Raw genomic sequence first — 18,135 nt, forward strand, 5'->3', positions numbered from 1 at the left:
CCCTGTGGCAGGCGAAGATCTCCCTAGCCCACACTAGATGCATGGTATGCAAAGTACTCCATGTTAACACTTAGATCTCAGCACAAAATATTATCTCCTTGGTGGCACAGGGTTACGCAACTTCTCGTGTAAAATGTCTCTTCTGGCTCTCCTGGCCATTTATTCCCTGCATTTCACTGGGGCACTGGAAGCTCTGCCACCCTTTGCCGTGAAAATCTCCACCCAGTTGGGTTGAGGTGCAGGCCCTTCAACTTCCTCCAAATGCTAAAAATAAAAAAATCTCTATTGAGTAAGTACATCATGTAAAATGCCCAACGCATTAGAAAGGGCGTCCACATACTTTGGGCCATACACATAATATCCCTAAAATGGATATGGAAATGTAGATCTTAATTGCTACATAATTATCACAACATCTTTCATTTTCATCCTTGCCTTCCCCTTTCTTACTTTATAATCTGAGTCACATCCTTTACATTCAGATTTCAGTTCCACTTTCTTTTTCTTCTTTGGAACAGATGCTAAATTTAGTGGTGATAGATGTTACAGCCCACTCTATCAAATCTAAAATAGTTATGTTTTCTATCAGTGTTTCTTAATCGCTTTCAGATAGGTCCGGGCAGTGGTTTCCAAGTCCAAAATACTTGCTCCTGGGGGAGGGGGACCTGGAGCAGTGGAAAGAGGGCTCAGCCTTAGGGTGAGATTTTGTGTGAATATATATTTGCTATCCTAGATAACTATGGCTGAATGACAGCTAGTTATCTATATCTGTATCCATTTAATGAGCCAAGGTGGGCTCTGACCAAAGGTTGGACTTTCGAAAGGATAGAGTAGACAACCACCGGGTCAGTGTAATTACTTTTAATGGCATTTGCCTACATATTCTGCTACAATTTGAGGTGCAGTACAATGAACCTAAACCAGCACTCTCTGGTCTAAAAGTCAAAATGTATTTTATCACGTTTTGTTAGTGTCAAAAGTTTTGGTCCTCGTTAGGACCTTTATCAAGGATAACAAACAGTGATTAAACACCTACTACTATACTGAAAATGGTTCCAAATCAATTTTCTGTTTAAATGCCTTCAATTCCATAAAAAATTGTGAAAGTGCAATATCCCTTATTGTTATTATTAATAATAATAAAGGATAAGTAAACATTTAAAATAAGAAAATGTAAAATTGATGAGAGGGCTATTGTAATCACTTTTGTAATTTACATTCATAGTTTTTTTTAAAAAAAAATTCTAAGAAGAAGATTTCTAAAAATCGGAAAAACGTACTGTTAATGTAAATTCACTGTTGAAACATTGCCACCAGCTGTTCAGTTTCCGACCAGGATCCTGTGAAGGAACTTGTCTGAGGAAAAGAGAGAGGGCTGGTCTGATGTTCTTATATATAAGAAAGACATAAGAAAATGTTTTTTCCTTAAACATGAATTTAAATTACAAAAGTGCATGCTCATCAATTTTACATTCACTTATATTAAAGGTTTCCTTTAAACTCGTATTGCGAATAAGAGATCTTTCCTTAATTTGGATCTCCATCCATACTGTCTGCTAAAAATCATTTAAAGGAGAAGGAAACCCCCTGGGCGCAAAAATCCCTTCCCCCTCCCCTGTGTTGCCCTCCCTCCTCCCCCCTGGCCTACCTGTCCCCCTGGGCAAATGCCCCTAACTTGTTACTCACCTCTCTGCGCAGGTCCTGTCCACGGAGTTCTCAGGCGCCATCTTCTCCCAAGCAGTCTTCTTCCTGGATTAATCGGCATCTTCTGGCGCATGCGCAGTAGGAGCATTTACCGGTACGGATCTACTGCGCATGCGCCGAATGTCACAAAGTGAAATCGGAAAACTTTGTGACTTTCGGCGCATGCGCAGTACTGGTAAATGCTCCTACTGCACATGCGCCAAAAACGCTGGTCAAAGCAGGAAAAAGACCGCTTGGGAGAAGATGGCGTCTGTGAACTCCGTGGACTGGACCTGCGCAGAGGGGTGAGTAACAAGTTAGTGGCATTTGTCCGGGGGGACAGGTAGGCCAGGGGGGAGGAGGGAGGGGGGACGACACAGGGGACGGGGGATGGTTTTTGCGCCCAGGGAATTTCCTTCTCCTTTAAACATTAAATAAAACCAAAAGGATTGTTTTTCCCATTAATACGGATTAATTTAATCTTAGCTGGCATGGAGTACAAAGTACTGATTTGTTATTACAGAGAAAAAGCAAAAATGTTTTAATATTTTGAATTATTTGATTAAAATGGCGTCTGTAGGAGTACCAGTAATTCTGACCTTTCTGGATAACATGTGTCCGTTTAACAGGTCTGATACCTGTATTTCAAGATCCAATGCAGTACCTAGTGCAGCTAGGTGCAATTCTTTCTTTTAATTTTCTCACTGCTTTTCCATGATGCAGAAGGCCATACAGGCACTTTATCATATATAGAAGCATCATGGGGACATGATTAATTTCATATGCCTCACCTGTATAGGGGAGCAGGAAGTGTGTTCCCTGTACGAGACTACTGCACATTACACGGCCTTTACACCTGTAGACACGAGCACTATTGCATTGTAACAATTGCTTAATATTAAGGGACATCTATTGGTGAAATATGAGTAGTGCACTTTTACAATTGTTAAATGGGATTGAATTGAAGGAATTTTATTAGATAACTGATGGAGAAGTTTGACAGACCCTAGCAACCAGATGGCTGAAATTACAAACTGGAGAACTGCTGAATAAAAAGCTAAGTAACTCAAAAAACACAAATACTAAAAAATGAAAACCAATTGCAAAGTGTCTCAGAATATCACCCTCTACAGCATACTTAAAGTTGATTTAAAGGGGAATTACCCCCTTTAAGATACTTATTATTATCCTTGAAGGTCCGACTGAGGACTTAAATGTTGGACACTAAGGGGGTTATTTATCAAAGTCTGATTTTATTGCAACATTTTCTGCTACAAATCCGCTCGGGTTTTTTACACTTATTTATCAATACAATTTCCCAAAAATTTGCTTTGCGGGAAAAAAAAATCAGATTTTCTAATTTTTTCCGGATTTTTCAGCCGAAAACTTCGATTTCTTATGCTTTATTGCACGAAACCCAGTACTTCAGAGTTTAGTAAATAACACCCTAACAATATGTGATAAAATACATTTATTTAAAGTTTAATAATTAAAAATGTAATGTCCTTGATAATGGGTGTAGATGACCTCTTGTATTTGCCTGTATGAATTTTAGGTCACAGCCTCATTGTACCCTATATTTATATATATATATATATTCTGTTGGCACCAGGGCATTATCTCATTTTTGAAGTGTGTGCAACAGTCTTACAATTTGTATATATATATATATATATATATATATATATACACATATAAATTTCCTCAAATCATCCTCAAATCCTTTAACTTGAGAGCCAATATGAGCGATGTTTAATAAAATCTGTAAAACCCCTGCATGAAATCATGCACAGAACATTGGTAGTATTCATGGGCACAGCTTACACCTGCCAAACGTACAGGAGTCAGCTCTCTGCACTGCTGCTTCTGACAATTGAAACAATGAAGCAGAGCTGATTAACAGCTCTTTGAAGAAGTCTGTAATGCATTATGGGATTTCAGCTGGAGTAGAGTTTACAGTGACAGGTACTAATTTCAATAACAATTATAGTTACAAATCAAAACTACTGAGAGCTTGTAATGAATGCATAATAAAAAAAAAAAAAGTAGTTTGAAATGAAATTTTCCTTCATTATGCAAAATGTTATGTACATCCTCTTTATCATGTTTTATTAACATTACAGATACACCTCATTGATGCAAACATCAGTGTTAATAGTTCCTTAGCCACATTGAAGGATTATTCCAAGCATTATTGTATAACATTCACTAAATGCAGACAGAGCACCCTTGGAACTTCCCACTTTCAGGAGCATTGTGCAACCTTTGCTTTTACAAAACGTCTGTGTATCTAAGGGTCACTTCTCATTTTAACCACACAGATATAAAATTCAAGTTATTTACAGCTGCCAGTAAGATAATGTGTGTGACTATTATTCATTTTGTTGGTACTTACTCCAGCTTCCGTTCATGTAACAAGTTCTTACAACCAGTTAGTTAGAAAAACAGTTCAAAACAAGGTTAATAAGTCACTATTATTGCCTGTATACTGCCATTTATGACTTATTGGGGTACTCAAATGTCATTAGTTTGGCCTGGCACTTCACTGGTGGCACATCAGTCTCTTGATTCTACATTGGAGCTCAAGGTCTCTCCAATGAACCAGCACAACAGAACACCTTCCTCCCTACTTCCCCATATGATCTCCTGCTCAATATAGTTGACAGGGGTCTATATAGGGTGCTTTGTTCCTTATAGCATAGGCTCCTCTTTGTCTCCCCCAGTTGTCCCCCATAGCCCTCAGGATTCCTTCAATAACATACTGCCTGTAAAAGTCATACAGGTATGGTATCCCTCATCCGTAAACCCAATATCCAGAAAGCTTAGAATTACGGAAAGGCTGTCTCCCATAGACTCCATTTTATACAAAAAATCTAAAATTTTAAAAATGATTTCCTTTTTCTCTGTAATAATAAAACCGTAACTTGTACTTGATCCCAACTAAGATATAATTAACCTTTATTGGAAGCAAAACCAGCCTATTGGGCATGATTTTTTAGAAGACTTAAGGTATGAAGATCCAAATTAAAGAAAGATCTGTTATCCGGAAAACTCCAGGTCCCGAGCATTCTGGATAACAGGTCCTTTACTTGTATTGGTCTTAATACATAGTATAGCATTTTTTTTTTTATATCAATAAATTTTTATTGTTTTACAACATTGGTATATAAGACAATTTGTGACAATAAACATCTTGAAAACCAAAATCTTGTCTAGTTGCAACATTGATTATATATCCGTTATTATACAAACAGACAAAATCCTTTGCAAACAGCTTTTCATCACATAATATTCCAGTAGACAAAATAGGCTACTTACTGCTCACAGGAAAAATTTTTGCAACATAAATGAGTGAAAAAATAAAAGGAGACAGGACAAGAAAATAAAATTAAAATACAATTTAGAAGCAAAACTTCAACTCTGACTTTGAAAATACCCTGGTAGACATTTATAGAGAAAAGGGAATATTAGATATAGCGACAACGTGTCGATATACCAACCAAGGACCCCATGTCAACAGAAATTTCTCATAAGAGTCAAGCAAAATACTTGTCATTTTGTCTTGAGACATTATCCAGCCTACCCTATTTTTAACCGGATAAATTGGAATCTGTCTTTGTTTCCAAGCCCCCGCCAAAGTTCCCTTAGCTGCTGTCATAATAGAAGTGAAAATACGAAACTGTGTATTATTTAGGTTTTTGGGTTTTAAGCCTAACAAAACTATTCCAGGGTCTCTGGGAATGGAAATATCAAAAACAGAAAATATCATAGTGAGAATTCTGATCCAGAACCTCCGGGCATTAGGGCACGTCCACCAAACATGAATCATTGTACCTATTTCCCCACATCCTCGGAAACATTGGGGGCTAGCCGAGGGGGAGAATTTCGCGATTCGAGCTGGGACCAGGTACCAACGAAGAAGTACTTTATAATTAGCCTCCTGCAAGGACACATTATTAGAGGATTTCTGAACTGTATTCCAAATCTGATCCCAGTCCTCAGGGTTTAATTCTCTTTTCAAGTCAATGCCACGCCAAAATGTACGGTAGCTCTTGGGGTAGAGAGGGATCAAAAAATTTACGATATATACATCAAACTGCCTTTGGAGGGTTAGGGGATCGAAGGCACCATCTCTCAAAAAACGTTTCAAATTTATCTGGACCATTTACTGGGTGCCATTGAGAGTGAACAAAATGGGATATTTGCCGTAAACGGAAAATCTCCTGTTCAGGGACAGAGAACTTCTCTAAAAATTGTTGTAAAGTATAAGGCCCAGAGGTAGAACAAAGTTGACCTATAAACCGGATATTTTGGTCGGCCCACCATTGGAATTGACAAATCTGGAGACCAGGGGCAAACATCGGATTGCTTAATAGAGTGGCCACCGGTGTGTGAGGAGATCTTAGGTTTAGTTTTGTGTTTAATGAGTCCCAAATTTTTAAAGTGCATTGAAAACATCTACTGGCTTCCTTAGGTCTCGCTTTCAAGGAGCACCAAATCAAGGCTACAGGAGAGACAGGGTAGGTAAAGTTAGCTTTCAAGGAAACCCAATGAGGACTGTCGTCCACCGTGTGAAGTGTCAAGATCTGAGACAGCTGGGCCGCTTTATAGTAATATAAAAGTTTAGGAAGGCCCAAACCCCCCTTGTGTTTAGGCCGATAGAGCGTGGATTTGTTCACTCTGGGGGTTTTTTTCGCCCATACAAACTTCAATATTGCTGACTCAAAGTTATCCAAGTGGGCTCTAGGGATTAAAACTGGGAGAGTTCTAAACAGATATAATAGTTTTAATAAAATTGTAATTTAAACTGAATTTATCCTCCCTATCCAGGATGATGCGAACTCCATTTCGCTAATAGGTCGGATAAAGTTTTAAACATTGCTGGATAATTAAACTTGTAGAGTGAATCGTAAGAGTTGGTCAATTTGATTCCCAGTAGAGAAATATAGTGAGGTCGCCAATTAAATTCAAAATTAAGGTGGAGAAGCTTTTCTAGGTCTGTCGACAAGTTAATATTAAGAGCTTCCGTTTTGTCGTGATTGATCTCGAGGCCAGAGATTATGCTAAATGTATCCAATAAATTGTAAAGGTTTGGTAAAGAAGTTAAGGGCCTAGAGATAATGAGGGTTAGATCATCAGCCAAAAGACTGACTTTATGGTGAACTCCTTCTATTTCAATACCTAGGATATCAGGATTAGCCCGAATTGCAACAGCTAATGGTTCAATTGCCAAATTGAAAAGTGTCCCCCTATGGATTTTAAATGGTACAGAGGAAAAGCCCAGTATGTTGACTACAGCGGAGGGGAACGATTAAATTACACCCAATTTAATAACCCACATCCAAACCCCCATTTATTAAGGGTAAAGTATAGGTAGTCCCAGGATAAAGAGTCAAAAGCCTTCCGTATATCTAATTTGAGAATCATAGATTTAATATCTGTAGTTTTAGCTCGCTCTATGAGAAGAATCAGCCGCAGGGTAGCGTCTGAGGCCTGCCGTCTCGGGACGAAGCCTACCTGATCCTTATGAATAATACTGGGCAAAAAGGAGTTAAGCATTTTTTTTTTTATTTTTTTTTTTTATTGAAGCCTCTTCACAGTTTTACATGTTCATTTATGCATAAATGTCATTATTGTTACAAATTGAACAACCATTAAGCAATAAAAGAATTTTGATCAATGCCGGTTTTGTTCGTGTATTCTTGGATAATATAAAGGTAATGTACATTTATAGTATGGAGTGAAAAGATAAGATTTGAGAAGTATTACAAGTTGTGTAGTGGTGGTCACATTTACAAATTTCTGACAAAGTGATTGTGGGAGGCCTCTTTCCAATCTAAACAAATATCAACATAACAACAACATAAAGTAAAATAAAACATTTAAATCAACTAAGCCCGTTGTTTGCCCTTGTTAGAGGGGTTTTAACGAATCTTCCATTATCTACATGTCAATGAGTCTTGGGAGGCAGCCAATACACCCATCCTTTTTAGGTTGTTAGGCTAGAATGAGAGGGTTAGTACCTCAGAGACTTTTTAGATCGTACCATGCATAATATAGCATTTTAATAGGAATAGGTTGTGCTTACTTAAACAAAAATAGAAACCTTAATATAAATGTAAAGTCACTCAGGAAGCTTTTCTAAGCACTGTTAGAAAAATTATTGCTTGTTGTTTGAAAGCTGGTTTAAAACCAGAATATATTCAGAATAAAGCGAGACTTGTTCTGACGTTGCCCTGGTCAGCAAAGACGTGAGTAAATGCATCTGAGGTTTCTGATCCCTACCCTGAGCAGAGCAACATCAAAACAGTTCTTTGTTTTCCTTCTGAACATATTCTCCTTGTCTTTACAGTTGAAAGAACTGACCAGCAGGTGGCGCTGTTGTTACAGAATCCATTATATTTATTTAAAAAACACTTCTTTACTTTTAAACAGAACAAAAAAATTTAAATAATTGCAAAACTGTTTAGAACTGGTGGTAGAGTCCTGCAACGGGTCGGGTACTCGCGGGTTACCCGCAAAAACCTGCGGTACCCTTCGGGTTGCGGGTAGAAGTTCCGGGTACACACGTGGGTCGACGGTTCTGTGGGTAGGGCCGCAGGTCTTCTCAATAGCGATTTTTACTCTTTTATTCTGATCACGTCTACTTCCGATGATGTTACTTCCAGTTTGCATTGACAGCACTTCCTGATTCTTGATTGTCAGCAGCTTGCGAATAAGGTACTTGTGAGTCGGGTAGCGGTCCAAGCAGGTAAGAATGCAGGGCGCGGGTCCAGGTTGCGGATTGCAGGTTGTGGGTACGGGTCGGGTTCCAAAAAATTGACCTGCGCAGGACTCTAGGTGGCTGTTCTGGGCTCTCTGCGAAAAGTCAGTAAAGTTAGAAACTTTGTTTCTTTTTCTGGCTGTTACTGTGTTACTGTGCATAACTGTGGGTTGAGCTGTCAAAACCGGGACTGTCCCGCTGAAACGGGACAGTTGGGAGGTATGCTTCCACCCTCCTATGATGTATCGAGTGCAGTGCGCTTCAGACAAGGGATCAAAGATAAGGTGGACGCAGCTCCAGGGCTCCTACAGCGACCCATTTCATTTGATGCAGCAAACAATCACTTAAAGGCAAATGACATTCAGAGAATTTTTCAGTGCAGTTGCATCTGATTTGCTTTGAAGTTCACACGCAGCTGGGGGAAACTCTGCATTTTTGGTAAAAAAAAAACATGGCAACACTTGCACATAACATCAATATAGTTGTAAGGCACTTTTATAGACAATAAGTTGAAAACTGTGAGGGTAGCCCCATCAAACCAAAACATTGTCGTGTTTGATTGGAAACATAGAAACCATTTACTGTATTTCTCAGGGCATTTTCAGCTTTCCATCTTTACCTCTTCTGAGATTTTTATAGCTGTGTGGCAACATATGAGTTCAGAAATAGTAAAGCTCACATGTTCATATCATTTGGTCCTCAAAAGGGATGTAGCGAACGTCGGAAAAAAAGTTCGCGAACTTGCGCAAAAATGCGAGCGGTTCGCGAACGGTTCGCGAACCCCATAGACTTCAATGGGAAGGCGAACTTTAACATCTAGAAAAGACATTTCTGGCCAGAAAAATGATTTTAAAGTTGTTTAAAGGGTGCAACGACCTGGACAGTGGCATGCCAGAGGGGGATCAAGGGCAAAAATGTATCTGAAAAATCTGCCTGTGTGTGCTTGGAAGAGATAGTGTAGGGGGAGAGCTGTTAGTGATTTCAGGGACAGATGATAGTAAGTTTGCTGGCTAGTAATCTGCTTGATACTGCTCTGTATTGGAGGGACAGAAGTCTGCAGGGATTTGAGGGACATTTTAGCTTAGGTAGCTTTGCTGGCTAGTAATCTACTGTTCTCTTTAAACAACTGCCATACGTTGACCTTGTAGGCATTGTTTGCCCAGTTTTTTTGGACGCAGCCACTGAAGCACAGTTGCCAGAAAAAATATGCCATATAAATGCTGAAAATAGTCATTTTTCGCCATACGTTGACCTTGTAGACATTGTTTGCCCAGTTTTTTTGGACGCAGCCACTGAAGCACAGTTGCCAGAAAAAATATGCCATATAAATGCTGAAAATAGTAATTTTTCGCCATACGTTGACCTTGTAGACATTGTTTGCCCAGTTTTTTTGGTTGCAGCCACTGAAGCACAGTTGCCAGAAAAAATATGCCACATAAATGCTGAAAATAGTAATTTTTTGCCATATACGTTGAGTCAACGTATGGCAAAAAATGACTATTTTCAGCATTTATATGGCATATTTTTTCTGGCCTCTGTGCTTCAGTGGCTGTGGCCAAAAAAACTGGGCAAACAATGCCTACAAGGTCAACGTCGTTGACCTTGTAGGCATTGTTTGCCCAGTTTTTTTGGCCACAGCCACTGAAGCACAGAGGCCAGAAAAAATATGCCATATAAATGCTGAAAATAGTCATTTTTTTGGTCGCAGCCACTGAAGCACAGTTGCCAGAAAAATTATGCCATATAAATGCTGAAAATATAAATTTTTTTGGTTGCAGCCACTGAAGCACAGAGGCCAGAAAAATTATGCCATATAAATGCAGAAAATATGCATTTTTTTGGTCGCAGCCACTGAAGCACAGTTGACAGAAAAATTATGCCATATAAATGCTGAAAATATACATTTTTTTGGTTGCAGCCACTGAAGCACAGAGGCCAGAAAAATTATGCCATATAAATGCAGAAAATATGCATTTTTTTGGTCGCAGCCACTGAAGCACAGTTGCCAGAAAAATTATGCCATATAAATGCTGAAAATAGTAATTTTTTTGGTTGCAGCCACTGAAGCACAGAGGCCAGAAAAATTATGCCATATAAATGCAGAAAATATGCATTTTTTTGGTCGCAGCCACTGAAGCACAGTTGACAGAAAAATTATGCCATATAAATGCTGAAAATATAAATTTTTTTGGTTGCAGCCACTGAAGCACAGAGGCCAGAAAAATTATGTCATATAAATGCAGAAAATAGGCATTTTTTTGGTCGCAGCCACTGAAGCACAGAGGCCAGAAAAAATTAAACCAGTAGGGTTTGCACCCTAGTTTGTAACGGTGGCGGAGGGAGGAGGAGGACGCTAAAGGACAGCTGTGTGTGGAGTCATGAGGCTTGAAGAGAAGGACAGCTGCATAGAAGTCAGAACAAGTCTTCCGGCGTGCAGTAACCCTCCGAGATCCACCCCTCATTCATTTTAATAAAGGTCAGGTAATCGACACTTTTGTGACCTAGGCGAGTTCTCTTCTCAGTTACAATCCCTCCTGCTGCACTGAAGGTCCTTTCTGAGAGCACACTTGAGGCTGGGCAAGACAAGAGGTTCATGGCAAATTGTGACAGCTCTGGCCACAGATCAAGCCTGCGCACCCAGTAGTCCAGGGGTTCATCGCTCCTCAGAGTGTCGATATCTGCAGTTAATGCCAGGTAGTCCGCTACCTGCCGGTCGAGGCGTTCTTTGAGGGTGGATCCAGAAGGGTTGTGGCGCTGCCTTGGACAGAAAAACATTTGCATGTCTGACGTTACAGACTGGCCAAAGGGCTTTGTCCTTGCAGGTGTGCTCGTGGCAGGATTACTGGCACCTCTGCCCCTGGAATGGTGATGAGTTCCTGAAGTGACATCACCCTTAAAAGCATTGTACAACATGTTTTGCAGGCTGGTTTGTAAATGCCGCATCTTTTCGGACTTGTGGTATGTTGGTAACATTTCTGACACTTTATGCTTGTACCGAGGGTCTAGTAGCGTTGCGACCCAGTACAGGTCCTTCTCCTTAAGCCTCTTGATACGGGGGTCCTTCAACAGGCATGACAGCATGAAAGACCCCATTCTCACAAGGTTGGATGCAGAGCTATCCATCTCCGCTTCCTCATTATCAAGGACTGCGGTCTCCTCCCCCCAGCCACGTACAAGACCAGGGGTCCCCAAAAGGTCACTACTAGCCCCCTGGGAAGCCTGCTCCTGTTGGTCCTCCTCCTCCTCCTCCACAAAGCCACCTTCCTCCTCTGACTCCACTTCTGGCACCTCTCCCTGCGTTGCAGCATGTGCCTGGGTTCGTTCTGGTGATTCCGACCAGAAATCGTGCGCTTCCAGCTCCTCGTCACGCTGGTCTACAGCCTCATCTGTCACTCGTCGCACGGCACGCTCCAGGAATAAAGCGAAGGGTATTAGGTCGCTGATGGTGCCTTCGGTGCGACTGACCATATTTGTCACCTCTTCAAAAGGTCGCATGAGCCTGCAGGCATCGCGCATAAGCACCCAGTAACGGGGGAAAAAATCCCCAGCTGTGCAGATCCAGTCCTACCACCCAGTTCAAAAAGGTACTCGTTGACGGCCCTTTGTTGTTGCAGCAGACGTTCCAACATAAGGAGCGTTGAATTCCAGCGAGTCTGGCTGTCAGAAATCAAACGCCTGACTGGCATGTTGTAGCGCTGCTGAATGTCAGCAAGGCGTGCCATGGCTGTGTAGGAACGTCTGAAATGGGCCGACACCTTTCTGGACTGGGTGAGAACGTCCTGGAATCCTGGGTACTTGGAGACAAAACGTTGGACTATTAAATTTAACACATGTGCCATGCAGGGCACATGTGTTAAATTGCCTAGTCTCAACGCTGCCAACAGATTGCTTCCATTGTCACACACCACTTTTCCGATCTGCAGTTGGTGTGGGGTCAGCCACCGATCGGCCTGTGACTGCAGAGATGACAGGAGTACAGATCCGGTATGGTTTTGCTTTCCAGGCACGTCATCCCCAAGACAGCGTGACAACGGCGTACCTGGCACGTCGAATAGCCTAGGGGGAGCTGGGGGTGCACAGGTGTGGAGGAGGAGAAGGAGGACCCAGCAGCAGAGTAAGAAGAAGAAGAAGACGAGGTAGAGAGCGATGGAGGAGTAGAGGTGGTGGCAGAACCGCGTGCAATCCGTGGCGGTGACACCAACTCCACTGTTGTTGTTGAGCTACCCATTCCCTGCTTCCCAGCCATTACCAAGTTCACCCAGTGGGCAGTGTAGGTGACATACCTGCCCTGACCATGCTTGGAGGACCATGCGTCAGTAGTCATATGGACCTTTGGCCCAACACTAAGTGACAGAGATGCGGTAACTTGGCTCTGCACATGTTGGTACAGGTGTGGTATTCCCTTTTTAGAAAAAAAATTGCGGCTGGGTACCTTCCACTGCGGTGTCCCAATTGCTACAAATTTGCGGAAGGCCTCAGAGTCCACCAGCTGGTATGGTAAAAGCTGGCGGGCTAAGAGTGCAGACAAGCCAGCTGTCAGAGTACAGATCCGGCAAGGGGGTGACAGTCAGACATTGGCTTCTTACGCTCAAACATGGCCTTCACAGAAACTTGGCTGGTGGCAGATGACTGGGAATGGGAACAGGTGGTCAAGGTGGAAGGCGGAGTGGAGGGTGGTTCAGACGGGTCAAGGAGAGCAGAGGTAGAGCAGTAAGATGCTGGACCAGAAGGAGTGTGGCTTTTAGTTTGCCTGTTGCCTTTGAGGTGTTGCTCCCAAAGTGCTTTGTGCTTGCCGCTCATGTGCCTTCGCATAGAAGTTGTACCTATGTGGCTGTTGGGCTTACCAAGGCTCAGTTTCTGACTGCACTCATTGCAAATTACAATGCTTTTGTCAGAGGCACACACATTAAAAAAATCCCACACTGCTGACTTTTTGGAAGTGTGCGATCTGGCGGTAACAGTAGAAGTTGGCGGAGTTGGCGGTATTGGCGGCAATGGCGGGTGCGTTGGCCGGCTGAACACAGGTGCCGATACATGTTGTTGCCCTACTGATCCCTGCGGGCTGTCCTCCCTGCTTCTTCTAAGTCTTATTCTCCTACTGCCTCTCTGACTCTCCGTCTCTCCATCTGAACTACCCTCCTCTTGCTCTCTTCTACTAGGCACCCACAAAACATCAATCTCCTCATCATCATTCTCCTCAGATGCATCAATTTCTTCTGACACATCACAGAAGGAAGCAGCAGCGGGGACCTCCTCCTCATCACTCATTATGTCCATCTCTATCGTGTTCTCTGCCAGAATTAAATCTGGTGTAAGGTCCTCATCTCCTTCATCTTCTTCTGGCAATAATGGTTGCGCATTACTCAGTTCAAGAAACTCATGGGAAAATAACTCCTCTGACCCCAGTGAAGAAGGGGCACCGGTGGTGGAGGAAGTGTTACGTGGGGTGGCCATAGCAGTGGAGGATGAGGAGGATGTTGTGGTAAAGTTAGAAACGGTAGAGGATGGGGTGTGCTGTGTAAGCCAGTCAACTACCTCTTCAGCATTTTGGGAGTTCAGGGTCATTGGCTTTTTAAAACTGGGCAATTTGCTAGGGCCACAGGATTGCATAGCAGCACGGCCCCTAGCACGGCCTCTGCGTGGCGGCCTGCCTTTGCCTGGCATTATTTTTAAAAAAACAACAACAACAACAAAAACTCAGTTGGTTTTTCTGGAAACGATAATACACACAGCTAGATGGCGGGTTGAAGAAAACACTGTGCAAATAATGCCTACAAAGTCAACGTATACACTACTACAGCGGTGGATACGGATTACGTAAAATATATGAATGCTGCTTGAAAAAAAGTAACTCAAGTGGTTTTTCTAGAGACGATAATATTATCAATATTTAGACAAAATGTGAACAAGCTCACACAGCTCGATGGCGGGTTGAAGAAAACACTGTGCAAATAATGCCTACAAGGTCAACGTATACACTACTACAGCGGTGGATACGGATTACGTAAAATATATGAATGCTGCTTGAAAAAAAGTAACTCAAGTGGTTTTCTAGAGACGATAATATTATCAATATTTAGACAAAATGTGAACAAGCTCACACAGCTCGATGGCGGGTTGAAGAAAACACTGTGCAAATAATGCCTACAAGGTCAACGTATACACTACTACAGCGGTGGATACGGATTACGTAAAATATATGAATGCTGCTTGAAAAAAAGTAACTCAAGTGGTTTTTCTAGAGACGATAATATTATCAATATTTAGACAAAATGTGAACAAGCTCACACAGCTCGATGGCGGGTTGAAGAAAACACTGTGCAAATAATGCCTACAAGGTCAACGTATACACTACTACAGCGGTGGATACGGATTACGTAAAATATATGAATGCTGCTTGAAAAAAAGTAACTCAAGTGGTTTTTCTAGAGACGATAATATTATCAATATTTAGACAAAATGTGAACAAGGTCACACAGCTCGATGGCGGGTTGAAGAAAACAGTGTGCAAATAATGCCTACAAGGTCAACGTATACACTACTACAGCGGTGGATACGGATTACGTAAAATATATTATGGCTGCTTGAAAAAAGTGACTCCGGTGTTTTTTCTGGAGACGGTAATATTATGGATATTTAGACAGAATGTGAACAAGGTCACACAGCTCGATGGCGGGTTGAAGAAAACAGTGTGCAAATAATGCCTACAAGGCCAACGTATACACTACTACAGCGGTGGATACGGATTACGTAAAATATATGAATGCTGCTTGAAAAAAGTGACTCCGGTGTTTTTTCTGGAGACGGTAATATTATGGATATTTAGACAGAATGTGAACAAGGTCACACAGCTCGATGGCGGGTTGAAGAAAACAGTGTGCAAATAATGCCTACAAGGCCAACGTATACACTACTACAGCGGTGGATACGGATTACGTAAAATATATGAATGCTGCTTGAAAAAAGTGACTCCGGTGTTTTTTCTGGAGACGGTAATATTATGGATATTTAGACAGAATGGGAACAAGGTCACACAGCTCGATGGCGGGTTGAAGAAAACAGTGTGCAAATAATGCCTACAAGGCCAACGTATACACTACTACAGCGGTGGATACGGATTACGTAAAATATATTATGGCTGCTTGAAAAAAGTGACTCCGGTGTTTTTTCTGGAGACGGTAATATTATGGATATTTAGACAGAATGTGAACAAGGTCACACAGCTCGATGGCGGGTTGAAGAAAACAGTGTGCAAATAATGCCTACAAGGCCAACGTATACACTACTACAGCGGTGGATACGGATTACGTAAAATATATTATGGCTGCTTGAAAAAAGTGACTCCGGTGTTTTTTCTGGAGACGGTAATATTATGGATATTTAGACAGAATGTGAACAAGGTCACACAGCTCGATGGCGGGTTGAAGAAAACAGTGTGCAAATAATGCCTACAGGGCAAATAATGCCTAAAAGGTCAACTTATACACTACTACAGCGGTAGTAAAATAAAAAAAAGTAAAATAAAAAAAAATGAATATTAAAAAAAAAAAATTAAAGTTGGTGCTGCTGAACTACTAGGAGCAGCAGATTAGCACACCAGTCCCACTCCCCAACACTGCTAGACTAATAGCACTGGGCTCTTATAGTAGTAGTAGTAGTAGTAGTAGTAAAACAACAAAAAAATAAATAAAAGCAGTCCTTACAAGGACTACTGTTATTGCAGCAGTCAGCAGATGAGATCAGAAGCAGGACAGCTGCCCACTGCAGCTACATACAGAGCACTGCAGTAGAAGGTAGATTACTAGCCAGCAAAGCTACCTAAGCTTAAATGTCCCTCAAACCCCTGCAGACTTCTGTCCCTCCAATAACAGAGCAGTATCAAAACGATTACTAGCCAGCAAACTTTCAACTGTCCCTGAAATCACTAACAGGCAGCAGCTCTCTCCCTACACTATCTCTTCAGCACACACAGGCAGAGTGAAAAAACGCTGCAGGGCTTCGGTTTTTATAGGGAAGGGGAGTGGTCCAGGGAGAGCTTCCTGATTGGCTGCCATGTACCTGCTGGTCTGGGGTGAGAGGGCAAAAAAAAGCGCCAACAATGGCGAACCCAAAATGGCGAACGTCGCGCGACGTTCGCGAACTTCCGGCGAGCGCGAACACCCGATGTTCGCGCGAACAAGTTCGCGACATCTCTAGTCCTCTTGACTTGAGTCAGAACTGCCTCCTTTAAGGGAAAACCCTGTGGGGGTGCCCTGCTAACTTAATTAGAGATCAGGGCAACTGCAATCATCTTCAAGTGTGCAGGGTGCATGAGGTTCTAGGAGCCATAGATAAGGTGAACCGTATTTAGGAAACTAAGGGTACTGTTTGGAAAAGCTGATGCATTGACAGAAAAGCCCTGGTGGTGGGCAAAGCCTCTCACAGAACCAGGGAACCAGTTCTCCTGGTTTACAGGGGAATATTCCTCTTCTGATACTGTATGGCTTGATTCGTACTTGAAAATGCCATGCTATCGTCAGTTTTAATAACTGAGACTTGCCAGTTTTTAAAATAAATGCACTTACCACTAACAGCCAGCAGAGGGAGATGGTGTATTACAACAGATTCATTACATGGTAAAAGGTGAACTATCGCGAAAATGACAATTTTCTATAAGCTTCAGAATACAACCAAACAACTGCCTTTTGGCACAAATTCTGCATGTAGAGAGACATGATGTCTAGTGATTTTAATAGAGTGAGCTCTAATACATCTTCTAGGCAAAATTAGCCCCTCTAAAAGATATATCGGATCTAACTGTCAATGATTATCTGGCATTCAACTCCTGCATGAAGAGAAAATGAATAGAAACAGATGCTGAGAGAGGAATAGTGAAGATGAACTTGATTATTTCAGAAACATTCTAGAATTTTTACTTGATTGTATTTAGAAAGTTTCTTATTTCAGTATGCTGAAGTTTATATAAAATTTTTATTTTCGCGATGGTTCGTTCCCCTTTAGAAAAACCTGAGTGCTTCTTACTGAGTGGTATTTGTACTATCCACTAGATGTCACTACACATACATAAAGAAATAAATCCTCCACAGGTTCTCAGGAGATGTCCTGTTTGTATCCTGGAATTTATTCAACCACAATCAGCAATAAAAAAAGAGCTGAACAAGTATTTACCAGGTATTTAGAGACAAACATTGAAGCCTGTTTGCTTTCCACTGGAAAAATGCAGCAATTCAACACCATCATCTTCTTGCAGCCATGGATCATTGCATAACTGTGAATGGGGTTTAAATGATATTTTATTGATCTCTTAGTAGACTTAAGGTATGGAGATCCAAATTACAGAAATATTCCTTATATGGAACAAACCAGGTCCCGAGCATTCTGGATGACTAGGGATGGGAGAATTTTTTTGCCTTGTTTTGCAGCGGAAATGACGCCCATAGACTTGTATGGCGTCGTGCGTCAAAATACATAAGATGCGCGTCAAAAAAAATTTGCCGCGTGTCAAAAAAAATGTGACACCCATAGACTTTAATGGGCGTCAGTGACATTTAGCCGGCAGGAAATTTTTTTCGAAACGGGTCAAATTCGCCCCCATCCCTATGAATGACAGGTCTCATACCTGTACTTGTTATTTATCTGGCTTCTTACAGGTTGGGTTGCCACCTGGCCGGCATTTTACCAGCCTGGCC

This window comes from Xenopus laevis, chromosome 8L, assembly GCF_017654675.1.
Source record: "Xenopus laevis strain J_2021 chromosome 8L, Xenopus_laevis_v10.1, whole genome shotgun sequence".
NCBI classification, from domain to species: Eukaryota; Metazoa; Chordata; class Amphibia; order Anura; family Pipidae; genus Xenopus; species Xenopus laevis.